The sequence below is a fragment of the Alligator mississippiensis genome, chromosome 2, assembly GCF_030867095.1.
Source record: "Alligator mississippiensis isolate rAllMis1 chromosome 2, rAllMis1, whole genome shotgun sequence".
Lineage (NCBI taxonomy): Eukaryota > Metazoa > Chordata > Crocodylia > Alligatoridae > Alligator > Alligator mississippiensis.
Window position 1 is genome coordinate 97,412,479 of NC_081825.1, and position 14,267 is coordinate 97,426,745.

At 43.8% G+C, this 14,267-nt stretch overlaps 1 protein-coding gene across 9 annotated transcripts in view; it reads left to right on the plus strand.

The window, feature by feature from the left end:
• Nucleotides 1–14,267, plus strand: part of LRBA (LPS responsive beige-like anchor protein) — a 611,727-nt gene that overhangs the window by 69,640 nt on the left and 527,820 nt on the right. The gene's annotated exons all lie outside the window — the stretch shown is intronic.

A 14,267-nucleotide genomic window follows, 5' to 3' on the forward strand; every position in this document is an offset into this window, starting at 1 on the left:
GCTGCACAGCAGGGCTGGTCCTTCCCCTCTGCTCCCTGGCAGCTCGCACAGACTGCATGTATCCCTGCTCCCCCACTCCCCTCCCAGTCCCCTCTGCTTTAGACATCTCCAGCATTAGCTATCAAACCTCATGCTGGCTATGGTCTATGCTGTGGCAGACAGGACAAAGGTAGAATCAACACATAGCTGGTAATGTCCTTCTGTTTTCTTAATAAGCTGATAAACACTGTTATCAACTCCCTGATGGACTGCACAAGAGGGGGGGAACCCCTCCTTAATCAGTGTTCTGCCACGTCCCCCTCAGCTCAGCCTTGTGCAAGGGAAGGGAGAGCTGCTGTAGCACTCCCCAGCTTCTAGCCTGAGCCACTGCAGGCATGTGTTTGCATGTCTAGGATGTCTTTGTGGTTACAAACTGATTTAGCCTAGCCAGGTTAGACTAACCTGCAAAGATTGAATCAATTCAGGCTCAGGCTTTTTGAATGTCTGTCCCTAGCCACAAGGAAAGCTCCATGGATAAGAACAACTTCCTGGAGGGAGAAAACATTTAATATTCTTTGTAACTGGAAAGGAGAGGGGAGGCGCTGACTCAAGTTATTTTTCTTCCTGCATGTATTTCTTAAAGAGTGAATTTCCTAACCTTTGTGAAGAGAAAAATTGGACACAAGCAAGCAAAAGGCAGACTCTTAGAGTAGCATAGAGCTTCTGCAACTCTGAAAAATGATTTTAGCAGCATGATAAAGCAAATAAAATCAGGAAAATTACAACTCAAGCACAGAAATGATGGCTACCCTTTAAAGTTCATATGCGTGACCCATTTGCCTTCCTCACTTGGAAGGAAATAAATGTGCCATTGGGAAAAGGTTTTGTTGGTATAGCTAAATAACATCTCTAGACAGCCCAATATCTATTGGCAGCAGTACTCTTTGTCTCTGGTGTAAGGTGCGTCTACATGGGGATTTTTGCCAGATTTGCTATGTCTGTTGGTATAACTTTTTTTCACCCTCTTAACCAACATAGCTCTGATGGCAAAACTTGAGTGTGTAGGCTTGTCTTAGATCAAAAAGAACATAAAACCCAGAATTTGTTGTAAAGCAGCAGCAGTCTGCAACCTCTAAAAGGATTTGGGAGTGTTGTGTGGATGTTTGTGGGAGGGTGCTTGGGGGGGATGTGGGTTGGTATGTGGTTTACGGAGGGGCTGTGCATGTGTAGGAGGGTGTGGGCGGGTGGTATGGGGCTTGTGGGGGTCTGTGGGCATGTGCGTGGGGCTTGTAGGGATCTTTGTGGGGGCTGGGGGAGTGTAGGGTTTGTGGCAGGCTGTGTGGGGGTGGGTATGTAGTATTGGGGGGCTGTGGGTTTGTGGGGAGGTTTTGGGGAGGGTGGCTGGGGGGGTTGTGGATTCATGGGGGGTGGGGTGTGCATGTGGAACCCTCCCCCTGACAAACACCCATCCCACCATTGCACATAGCCCCTGCCACCAGTGGCAGCAGCAGGTGGCAGACCTTCAGAGTGCTCACAGCCCATGGTAGGCAGGAGCCCCCTGGCAGTGCACAGTCCTGGCAAGCCCCAGGACTGCATGTGGCTAAGCTGTTGGCTCCATCACAAAGGGCTCACATGCACACCCCACCATACACATGCATTCACACCCCTCACACACACCTCACACGCTGTGTGGGCAGGGGGAGACCCACATGATGAAGCCAGTGGTGCAGGTCATAAAGTTAGGCTGGGGCAGTAGGGAGAGGGGCAGAACTGGCCCAGCTCCATAGTGGGGAGCTCCACACTGTTTCCCATGACCTGTGCATGGCAGTGAGTGGAGCCAGGTTACCAGCTCCATTGCATGGGGCTCTCCCTGGAGGTGTGCATCTCGGGCAGAGAACCTGGGAACTGCCTACGAGCCCTGGGGAGCTTCACATGATGTATTCAGGCAGACCCCATACCCCTGCCGACCTAGGCTCCATGCTCCTGCCACCCTGTCCTGGGTCCCCAACAGCACTTGGCCCCAGGGCATTGGCTCAGGCCCCATGCTCCCACCCAGCTGGTGCTTCACTCCCACCTGTCTGCCACCACTGCTGTCACTTCCCCTGCCCACTGCTGCCCTTCCTCTGCCACTTCCCTACCTTCCTGCCTGCTTGCCTGCCCACCTGCCTACTGCTGCTACTTCCCCCTCCTCTCCCTGCTTCCCTTCTCCCACCCACTACTGCAGCTTCTCTACCTGTGGGGCCATGGTTAGGGCCGTCCCATGGGCGGGGGTGGGAGCACAGTGTGCACTGCCCTGGGAGTGAGTAGGGCTTGGCCCCTTGTGAGGACAGCATGGGCCAGGCAGGATGCAGTGAATTGGTAGGCATCCACCTGTAGGCCAGATCTGGCCCACGGGACATATTTTGCTCGCTCTTGGTGTAGCAGAGGGAAGCTCCTGGCACGTCATTCTCTGTGAAGATACCTTACCTTGGTAGTTTTCTCCTTTCTACATGCCCGGTTCAAGGTAAACCAGATTTGTGTCAGTTTTCATGGCAGGTTGACAAACATCCTTTTGGTTGTTTTTATTGGTCAGGGTGGAAGACTACAGTGCAATGGGAGAGCTGTCCTTTGAAGGCTGGTGGTTGGGGTGCTGAGGTATTCAATATTAGCTAATAACGGTATGTCTGATTATTGGTGTTAGGTGGTAGGATTATATTTTCAGATTTGTCTTTGTGGGTTGATGTGTTGTTAATGAAATGTCAGAGGTGCCTAGAACCTGAATAATCTCCTTTTAATATTCCTCTAAATATAAATAAAATATTGGATAGCTTTTGGAAATATAGCTAATGCGTTTCCCTAGAGTAGAGAGGCGAATACTAGGGCAACTGAAGTGAACAATATAGAGCTTTGCTATCTGCTTTTCATGTCCAAGAGTGTTTAGATTCAGAGTAATGTAACTTGAACTGACTTTCTACTGGCTGTCATACAATGACAGATTTCTGATTTTTAAAATATGTCACAACCATAAATCACTCGTTTGCTAAGATTGCACTAGCAAGCTATTAAAGAACATGGCAGTATTTACTGTAGATAAATGCAAATTTAAAAAGGTTCTCTGTATCATGGTTTAAATGATTTATTTGCTTTCAGTGCACATATATGAATCTGATGTGATGTAATGGATTTAGGAAATTTCATTTCCTGTATAGAGGAACAAATTTGCATATTATTAAACCATAACCTGAAGTCACATCTTACTTGTATGTATTTAAACAGTGTCTTAGATTAAAATGTGTTGGAAGAAATTCATTTTTTAAAACAAAGAATTTAAAATTATTTATGGAAAACTTGGAAGAGAAGGTTGTTGGGGACAAAGAATGTGACTTTCAGCTAGATTTAAACTTAGCATTAGAAAGTTTTTCTGTTTTGTTGTTGTTGTTGTCTTTTTTTTCTAATTAGGCTAGCATGGTTTCCATGACACTATTCTGGGAACAGTCCAGGTCAGCAGTGACCCAGAATTTCTTTGACTTACAAGAAATCACTCAGTAGTTTCATTTTCTCAGCAGTGGGTGTGACTATCACACACATCTACTTCAGCACAGTCCCAACAGAAGCCCCCACTTTAATGAGGACTAAGGCATTGCCTTGTTAGAGCAGCCTGGAGAAAATTATTTGATAGGAATCTACCCTATTTTCACTTGAATGAATGAAAACTTGGTACTGCACCTATGTAATTTGACATGCAGGTGTGCTGTTCAGATTGCTGGATGTTGTGCATCGTGTCTGGAGTGCATGTTTGGGCTTCTGGCATCCTGTGTAGTATTTCCAAGGTTCCCATAATATCTGGGGGCATCCCAGAAATAGATTTCTCCACAAAGTTTATCTGTACTCTTTTACTTTAGTTTTATATTGATTGCCTAACCAGGAACAGAAAACTTGCATTTTTAAGCTGTCAAGCTGCCACCTTTCACAAGCACTATCCCTAATGGTGTGAATTGATTTACTGTTTTGAATTTAAACTTGCTGTTGGTATATTCACTTCTTTTTTTTTTTTGTATGGGCTGTGGTATAGTTTTGCACACTGAATTAATAAAAAGGTGTAAAATTATGCTGCTCACATACTGAGCTAATAACAAAAATATGTATAGTTACTTTAATTTTCAGAGGATCATATTTAGGCTTGGTAATAGTTTAAATAGAAATTGTGTCTAATTATAAAAAGGTTAAATGTTGGTTCTTGGAGTGTACTAGAAAAGCATTCTAAGAATTACAAAAACATAAATGAGCAATTTTGAATAAATAAGTAAGTAAAATTGAAATTGTTTTGGCTTAATACCTTAATATTTAAAATGGGTTTTATGCTAACTATACAATAGGCTCCTTTGCTTTGTATTCTGTAGTGAGGCTTAAAGCATGTTAGTGGACTGTTTTAAAATGCTCTTCTTTGGAAGCAGAGCTAAAATACAAACTAGTTTGGCTACAGTAAATCAGGAATTACTTTTATATCATCATTATTTTTCTTGACATTTTTATCCTTGGAGCATACTGAATAGGTGAGTGCAGATGTATTCTTTCCTTTGCTTGCTTGCTTGGTTACTTTCCTTTCTTTACTTACCTGGCAGGGGAGATGTCATGATCAAAGAGGTCAGTTTCCCCAGATGCTGTGAACTTGACTGCACAATTCTGTGGCAGTGGGGGACTGCTTTCTTGTTTTCTCTTTGGCTTGCTCCCTGGCCTTTTGTCTAGGAGCAAGTGAGACTAGGCAGGTATCTGAGCCCCAGGGTCTCTGGGCCCTGGGCTTGCCAGTAGAATGCCTACCACAGGTTTGGGGAGTATCTGAAGCCTCAGACTGATGGTTCTGGGAAGGAGGATACCCGCCCACTGGTAGAGGCACTCAGACTTGAATGATTGAGCTCTGCTTAGTTGAAATATGGAACTTGATTAATGGGCTTTACCAAATAGAATTTGGAACTGATTTGGCCCTCGAAATTAAATTAAAAAAAATTTCTTTCCTTTGCTGTAGTCAGTATCACTACATAAGGAAAGTTCTTCACATTGGGGCCCTTTCTATCTGGGTGACGATAATATTTTCTTCATATGTTCGGTTGAGGAAGGTTACTCATTTGAAACCTCATTTAATGTCTGTGTAGGCACAGTTCAACATCCCTGCCCTGCCATGATGCCCCTCCTTTTTTTTAAAAAGTATTTTTAAGGAGTTTTGAGTTAAGTGCGTATATCTTAGGCCAACTACAGTGGAAAGAAGACCAGACAGACATGACATTAAGGGTGTGCTTTCTGTAGTAGAAACCATAAAATGGAATCTTTGGCAGTTAAGGAAAAACTAGTCTTAAAACGCAGTACTAGTATTGACTTTCCCACTTACAAATATTTTTGTGCTCTGAAATGCTAAAAACATTGTTTCTTAAAAATGCAACTTTTCTCCTTTCTGGGTTGGGAGTGTGAGATATATTATACTATCACTACAAGGCCATGGCAAGGAGGCCATGCAAAGCCTTCCACTTGGAATAGAGAATTACCTTGTGCTGTGTCACACTTGTAAAGTAAAAAAAAGAAATAGTGATGCTGTATAAACAGTTACAGGGCCAATGACAGGTGGCCTTAGAAAGCTTAACATCTCCCCAGTGCCTGTCCCAGAATTCTGAAATGACTAAACTTGCATGTGAGACATCCCATGTAGCACTAGACAAAACAAATGATTTCCTCTTGTATGTGATTTTCTTTTTTATGTTTCTCTAAATGCGTCATGTAATAATTGGATTTGAATTGGACAGGACCATTTTAAATGTGGGAGCAGAACTAGCATGGGAGACCTGAGGAAGGGCACTTAATGCCCAAAAGCTTGTCTAACATTTCTGTGAACTGGAACTGTACAGTTGGTACAATCAAATCTATCAGCCGGAAACCCCTACTTCTCACATGTCCCCTGTCCTAGGGGAGAGTAAGTGAGTGAGTAAGTGAGATGTGCTACCATTGCCATGCTTTTCTTACCTGTGGTATTTGCCATGGGTAAACTATAGGATTAGTAGGAACTTGACAGGGTGAAAGAGAGCAACTGAATAGGAAGCAACATTTTTTTCTTTTTGTTTGTTGCCTTTTATCTCCTTTTTAAACTTTCAAAAGAGACTGTAGAAGAAATTGTTTTATTGTAGCCTGCTCACTAAATTGGGGTTGCAGTAGGGTATAGTGGAGCTGTGTTGCATCAGAGCTTCAGAAGAAAAACCTGTTGGAGAATCTGTTGTGGAGAACAAGAAGGATCAGTGGAGTTTTGCTCCAAAAGTTCCTGTGACATTGGAAGAAAGTGAGTGCAAGGCAGAGGTGGTGACGGAAGACCAGGGGCGGGCAATTATTTTGGGTGGAGGGCTGCGTACTGAGTTTTGGCAAGCCATTGAGGGCCGCATGACAGGCAGCCCAGGGCAGATTAATATTAATTTTCTAAATTTTTAGGGGCCCCACGGGCTGGATAGAATGGGCTGGTGGGCCGCATCTGGCCTGCAGGCTGCATTTTGCCCATGCCTGCAGTAGACTGAGGAGTAAGCAGATGGGAGGAGATAGCAGAAGTAATTGTAAAAGCAATTCTCTTTTAAGGGTTTGTGCCTGTTGCTGGTTGCCAAAATTTGTAACCTGTAGATGCTCAGCTTTGCTACAGGAATGAAAACTTAACTTCAAACCACCCGCACCAGATCAAACTATTGCAGTCTCTCAGAGTGGCTATACCACAGATTGGGTACTTACCTTCTACCCACCTCCCCATCCCTTACTCCATCTCTCTTGCTCCAAATATTTTTATAATGAATTCATTGACTCATATTATCATTCTATTGGGACTCCTTCATGTCATTTGTTAATTAGTGATAGAGTGTCTGGAAAAATCCTATGAAATAAGGGAAGGTATTTTAAAATATAAACAGCTTGTAACATGGTGGGGATACATGGAGATGAGGAGGAAATTGAGTAATTGCCACAATTAGTACTTTAATACTTTTCTTTTTTCTTGCCGCCTCTGCTCCTCGTGCTTTTCTTTTCTTTGTAGAGTTCATTTGAAAACAACACTTGGTTCTCTAACACTTCTCTAACACATGGTAGTGGTAGGTGTTGACTAATGTGCATTACTTTAGAAACCTGGCTAGCATTGAGGTATTCCCTTTGTCTGCACTAGTGTACTTGCTCCATTTAGGTACACAGTTTTGGGACTGAATAAAAAAACTTTGCATTTACTCAAACTGAATGGTAACTATACTCATTAAGGCTAAGTACAGATCATCAAAAAGCCTGAGCATAATTGACTCAATCTAGGCAGCTTCCTCTAAGCTGCGTAGGTTGAGTCAGTAACCAACTGAGCTGACATTCAGTTTTCAATTGGGAGGAGGCGGCCTGCACTGACCCAGGCCAATAGGCAGGGGGTGCTAGAGCAAGTCTCCCTGCCTGATAGTATCATAGTGCTTAGGGTCAGAAGGGACCTAAACAGATAATCAGGTCTGACCCCCTGCCCTGGGCAGGAATGGGTGCCGGGGTCATATCACCCCAGCCAAATATCTGTCCAGCCTCCTCTTGAAGACCCCCAAGATGGCCATTGCCAGCCCAGTCAGGTGTCCCCAAACCACCCTGTCTGGGTGTTGGCCCACCTTTGTTGGAGCCTCCCCCTTAAGAGATTTCCTCCAGACCAGGCAGCTGTGGGGAGCTGAGGGGACTGCTCCCCCCCACCCCCACATTCCTAGCTGCTTCAGCAAGGGAGGGAAGAGGATTCCTCTGGGCTGGGTACCTGCCCATGCAGCCCAGCAAGGAGGCACCAGGGAACCCCCACCTTGGTGGGCTTTCCCCTACTCCAGCCCAGGGTCCCCCAGCCCCAGGAAGTTGAGGGGAATTTTTCCCCTCTCCAACTCCAATGCCTTGACTTAACTGCAGGGAGTCTCAGGGGTATCCCAGGGCACAGAGGGAAATTCCTTTGCTCCCCTGCATTAGTTTTGCCTTGCTCAGAGCAGCTAAGGCAAAACCAGCTGCAGCGGAGTAGGAGAATTTCCCTCCACTCCCTGATGCTGCCTGAGACTCACAGGGGCTGAGGCAAGCAGCTCTGTCATTGTGGAGGGGAAGAATTCACCTTAGCTCCCTGGGGCTGCCCCAGGCTGGGGGACCCTAGGTTGGGGCCAGGAGAAGCTCCCCAAGGCAGGGGCTCCCTAGTGTCCCCATGGTAGACTGAATGGGCAGGCACCTGGCTTGGAGGACTCCTCTCTTTCCCTCCTGTGGTGGCCTCTGAAACAATCAGTAGCTGGGAAGGGTGAGCAGAGAGGGCTGCCAGTGTCTGAAAACCACAGGCACTTTTCCCTCTGCCCATGTGCTGTTAGACCCTGGCTAGGGATGGAGGGAGTCTGTTCCCCTGCCCACCCCTCTATTCCAATGAGCTGACGGACACAGGCAAGCATCCTGGGATGCTGGGGGACTGTCAGTTAACTTGAACCAGGAAGGGATCTGGGACAGAAGTTCCATAAACTGGTTTGACCTAAATCAGTTAAGTCTGATCAAACTAGGTTTATGCTAAACCCATTTTGGCCCTTTTGAAAGTGGTTTATGTGCACTGAACTTCTGTTCTGTTACAGGTTTAAACCAGTTTCTGATCACCTAAACCGTGTAATTTCTGTCCCTAGCCAAAGTAACAAGCATTACCAGTGCTGTGGTATTAGAAGCCTGCAAACTGACTAGACTACTCATTTTCATAATTTCTAATAGTCAGTTGGGGCTGCTAGTGGAAGACTTGAAAATGGGTGGAAATAACAGCTGTGAAACTGACTCACTTGCATCATTTTGGCATCTGACAGAGTAGACTGTCACCTGTGAAAGCATACAGCTCTTTGAACCAGTTAATATCAAAGCTGCCAGCCACCCTGTTCTGCCTTCTGCCAGTCATGTTTAAGGCTTCTAAAAGTAGACCTTGGTCAGCAGCATCTTGTTCATTCTTTCTGGTGCAATTCAGGGAGTACAATTTAGTTAAAAACTAATCTACAATTACAGTATACAGTTACAATTAGTTAACAAGTCACAGACTAGACAGTGGGCATGAAATAAGTTATGCACCTAAGTGATTCCTGCAGTTTTGGACCAGCAATGTATTATGCATGTGTCTAGTTTGAATGCAAGTGGAGCTTACTGTTTACAGACATATATATATGTATCATACTGTATATAGACATATATATATAGTTTTTGCTCCAGAGAGTTTTTAGTAAAATATACAGGACTGTTTTCTGAAAAGTCACTGGCTAAAGTGAACCCACCATACTTCTATGCAGTGGCCCAAAGATCATTCATGTAGACTGTATGAAGAATAGAAGCATCTGTCTACTTTGAGTTAATTAACCTTGCCTATGCAGTGTAGCAGGCCCAAATTAGCAGTGCTCTCAAAAAATCTGCCCCCAAATTTCCAGTCCAGTGAAACGAACAAGTCAGATATATATCTGGTATGTATTTCTGCTTTAGGTAGGCAAGTGTTCTATATGTGCTTGATATTGTTTTATTAATGAATGTCACCTATGGAATTCACATAGAAGGAAAGAAAGAGCTCAGTTAGCAATACGAGTCTTTCAGTTTTCCTAATTGGAGCAAATGAGACAAATGCATTAGTTTCTAGTACAGAAAGGTAATTATCTGTATTAGTCTGAAGTCAGGCAGAAGTTAGGGCAGTGTGACACCTTGAAGACTAACTTGGTCAGAAAGGCACAAACTTTTGTAGGCAACAACCTACTTCATCAGATGTTATGACAAAGTAGGTTCTCACCTAATGAGGGATGCTCTGAGTTTAAAAAAAGGCTCAGAACCACTGGTTAAGAGCAACTTGCTAGTTTTTTTAGTGAGGGGGTGTCTCGCTGAATGGCTAGTACTGTAGCAAATTGACAAGGTGTGATAGCTCTTCCTGTATCTTGTAGGTCAGGGCTGTCCATCTTCTAAGCAACTGGGGGCACACGCCCTTCAGGCAGCCCTAACAGGGGCTGCACCAGCAGGTGCTATGGGCCCCTGGCGCTGCACCCCCAATTCCACTGTGTGCCGCAGTGTCCTTCATTGCACCATGTGTTCCCCTGCTTGCTCCCCACTACCAGCACTATACATCCTGATGCCTCCCTTGCACCTCAGCTACACCACATGCTTGGATGCTGTGCCTCACCCTTGGCTCCCCAGCCATTGTTCCTCTGCTGCACTGAGCCTCTAAAGTGCCCTGGGCTATGGGCTTGCCCAGCGCTGCAGGATGTTCCATGCTGTACTCTGGGCTGACCCCATACGCTACATAATGCTGGTCCTGGCCCCAATGCTGTATGCAGAATGTGGGTTGTACACAGCACAGGGGTTGGTCTGGGGTGTGGACTGCATGTGGCACTCTGCCAGACCAACCCTGTGACCTGGCTCTAGCATGGCCCTGGAGCCAGCAGGCAGAGTTGGTCCAGCAGGGAACCACATGCAGTGCATGCTTGTTGCCAGCACCTTGTGCTACATGCAGAGCATATGGCCAGTCTAGCCCCTGTGCTGCATGCAGCACACACCAGCCCTGGTGCTCACTCTGCACACGGTGGACTTGGCATTCCATACAGTACAGGGGGTTGGTCTGGGGCACAGGCTACATATGGCACCCTGCTGGGCTTGCCCCTGTGTATTGGCTCCATCACAGCTCAATTCATATCGGCACCAGAGCTGGGTAGCACATGCAGCCTGCACTGACCCTATGGGGCCAAATGAGTTGGACATTCCTCATGTAGATAAACATGCTTCCAAGACTTTTTATTAAAGCTAGGTCATCTTAGTATGTATGGTTTACATATTAATTCTGCCTAAACTTTGGAGGTTGGGGATGAGAGAAAATGCTTAAGGTTTGGATGTTCGTACTGGCTAGACATGAAAGAGTTGGATACATTTTCCCTAATTTCCAAGTACCAAATACAGGTATTCTTTATGCTTGTTGAAAAGCTCACCCTGTTGATTCATTTTATATTGGTTTTGTTCTAAAGGTAAGTATATCTGGCAAATATTAAAGAGATAAAACTTGGGAAGATATGTTTGAACACTTTGAATACTGTGTTTTAAAATAATTGCTGTATGTTTTCACCTAATACTATGCTTTTATAGAAAGAAAATGTTATGCCACCCTGTAGGTTGCTATAAAGATTGTTTATGAAGTTCAGCCTAAGACTTAAAATAGGTTGAATTGGAGAGTTTTGAAAAATGTACTGTACTACACAGGAGACCAAATCATGCTAAAGTGCAGGGAAAGACTATACATCAGTTCAAAGGCTACATTATTCAAAAAAATACAACCATAAAAAAGGTAATAAGATTACATTCTCACACTTCATGGCTAGTAAGGTGCATTAAGCTGCTCAGATATTCATAACTTACTGTGACATTTGGGAAGATTACATTTTGCTGTGCACAGCCATTACTGCAGCTCAGATAATAACTAGCCAGTGCATAGGCCTGGATTATGATCCCTGTCGTTGGAAACAAATTTGTGTTTTGAAGGTTGATCAGTTTCAAATCACCATTAGAAAGGGTTAATATGACATACCCTTATGCCTGTAGTGTGTGTGCGCTTATATGCATCTAATGGGCATGCATACATATAGTATATCAATAGTGCTATAGATTTGGTATACCAGGTTTCCCCATCATTTTTTTTTCTCATAAGGTATTTCTTAACACACTCAAAGGAAGAAATGTTCAAAATAGTTACTGTTCTGGAAATATACTGAAATATTTGTTTTTGTAGATTAGATTGGAAAACTAATTTGACAGCTTCTCGGATGGGTGGTTACTGATAATGGTGTATGTAGCCAAAGTGAAGGATTGGTGGTAGGAACTATAAGGTGAAGGTGAGGTCACTTTAGTTATAGCTAAATGTTGCCTTGTAACGGGTTGTTGGCATTATTTAGTTAGTTAAAACAGAAAATATAATTAATGTTAAAAAGTGGCACATGACTCCTAGCTTTAATTTTGCCCTCTGCTATGCTATTGTATTTGTGTTAGTAATGGATCATTTACTCTTTAGTCTGGAAGCCTGCTTGCAGCTGAAAGACTGGCCTTTTGAGGGAGGCTTCAGTCAGTTTTATAGGCAGGTGATATGCTTGCATTCAGTGTAATATGAGCTTTAATATGAGTCATTCACTTGACCTATTATCCAGTTTCCTTCAGGCTTGTCTCACTGTGGTTTTCTTTTTGAAGTGCATTTTGTGATGCCCTAATGAATCTAGCCCCTAATTTCCTTACATGATAGACATGATCCCTGTAGTATAGAAGAAAAAATGAGACACAAATTGAATAACTTGATAATGATAAAAAACCACTTGGTGGTAGAGCCACGAACAAATATTAGGTCTCTTGCTTCCCAGGTGTGTGGATTTACTAGACACTATTCCTGGTCATATATTTCCTTAATTACATAATTAAATGACTGCAATTTGAAGAACTAAAAATAAGAAGGGAAACACAAATCTGTCTTTCTCTTTTAGAGAAACTCTGCATTTCATCATGAAACTTCAGTCACCTTCTAGTTCTCACTTTTTATGGTATTTGACATCATTACTGATTTTTAGGTTGGGAATACTGAAAATTGACCCTGCTGAACTAGATACAAAATTTATGAATTTCAGAAATTCTACAATGATTACGGTGCTTGACTTAAGCATAAGGGCAACAAATTCTGCTTTATTTAATATACTTCACCATCAGATCTAATGAATGGAACTGTTGGTTTCTGAAAGCAAGGGAAAATATTTGGAATGATTTTCATCATAGTATAGCTTTTAGGAAAGGAAACATGTTTGAAATCTGAAGGATTCTTTTAAGGAGTAAATCTTTGAGATGTGTGATCTTTAGGATGCAATTCTTTTTTTTTCTTCTTCCCAATTGATTCTTAATTTTTTTTTAGATTTAACTTTTCAGACTTGCACATCTCCCACTAAAAAAAAATAAGTTATCAAGATACTTGACTTCCATGTGTATCTCCTGAGTGAGACATTCCCATTTTCTTAGGAAAGTTGAATGGGAAGAAAAAAAAATCTATTGTTTGGACTGTGCGGGCCGGGAGCAGTCCGAGGCTTTCGGGGGCACGCAGTGGGCTGTGGCCAGCAGCCCTGGCACGTGGGTCAGGGAATTCGGCATGGCGGACTAGAATTAGGCATGGACGCTTAGAGGTTGATTAAAGATTATTTTACTTACACCGTAGACGGTCGCGGTGCAGGCAGGAAAACTTGCTTGCATTGCAGTTACAGATAGAAAGGAAGAAGAGCGGACAAGAGTTCTAACCGCGAACTCTGGTCCAAGGCCGGCTGAGAGCTCTAGAACCGTGAGCCTGTCGAATCAACTGGACGAAATAACCCGAGAAGAGCTCTGGATACCACGATGAGAGTCCGAAAGGTGACTCTCCACGAGCGCGCAGGGAAGGGTACATCAAGGGATCAGGCAGCGACGGGGAGAGGCTATAGGTTGATCAGGCCCCTATATCCTTCTTAAGGCACACGCTGGGTTCGTTAAGCTCCGCAGCGCGCTTAGAGTTCTTCACGAGATGTGAAGTCCTCCTTCTCCTCCTCCAACTTGGGCAGAAACCGCTCAAGCCTCTTATATGGCTAGCAAGCCAATCGCTAGCCGCCACTTTGGAATAATTTAGAAACAGCCAATAGTGGGACACAAATTTATATACGGGTGGCGGGAACTCCTTTGCACTGGGGTTGTCTCTATGCAACTGAGAATTGCACCGTGCAAAGAAAGCTCCTCATGGCGGGAAATAATTCTGCAGTGCCGAAGCACACACAAAATCATACCCTTTGGGTCATGACATGGACATGCATCAAAATGAACAAGAACTCAACAAAACCGAAAAAGCTTTTTTCCTTTTTGTTTAGACATTTTCTTGTAAATGCGTGCAAGTGGTACACAGGTGATCTACAGTGACCGGTACAACCTATAAGATGCCTTTATATGTATTTATATTATTCTAACTCGATAGGAAAGTTTAGAAATAGGAGGACCTAATTAGAATGAGAATTAAATTCAAATTTTAGCTCGTCATAAATGCAAACTTAGTGTGTGTGTGTGTGTGTGTGTGTGTGTGTGTGTGTGTGTGTGTGTGTGGTCCCACCTTTCTTTTGCCTACCCTGCAACTATTCCCTCTTAATATATCACAAACCACTTAATGTGTGGTACAATCAAGCAAGGTCTGTTAGAGACCTGAACATTTTCATTTCTGGGGGAAAATTAATTAATAGATCTGTATGGGGAATCATCAAGTCCTGTGGTGGGCTTAAACCAGTGCTTTA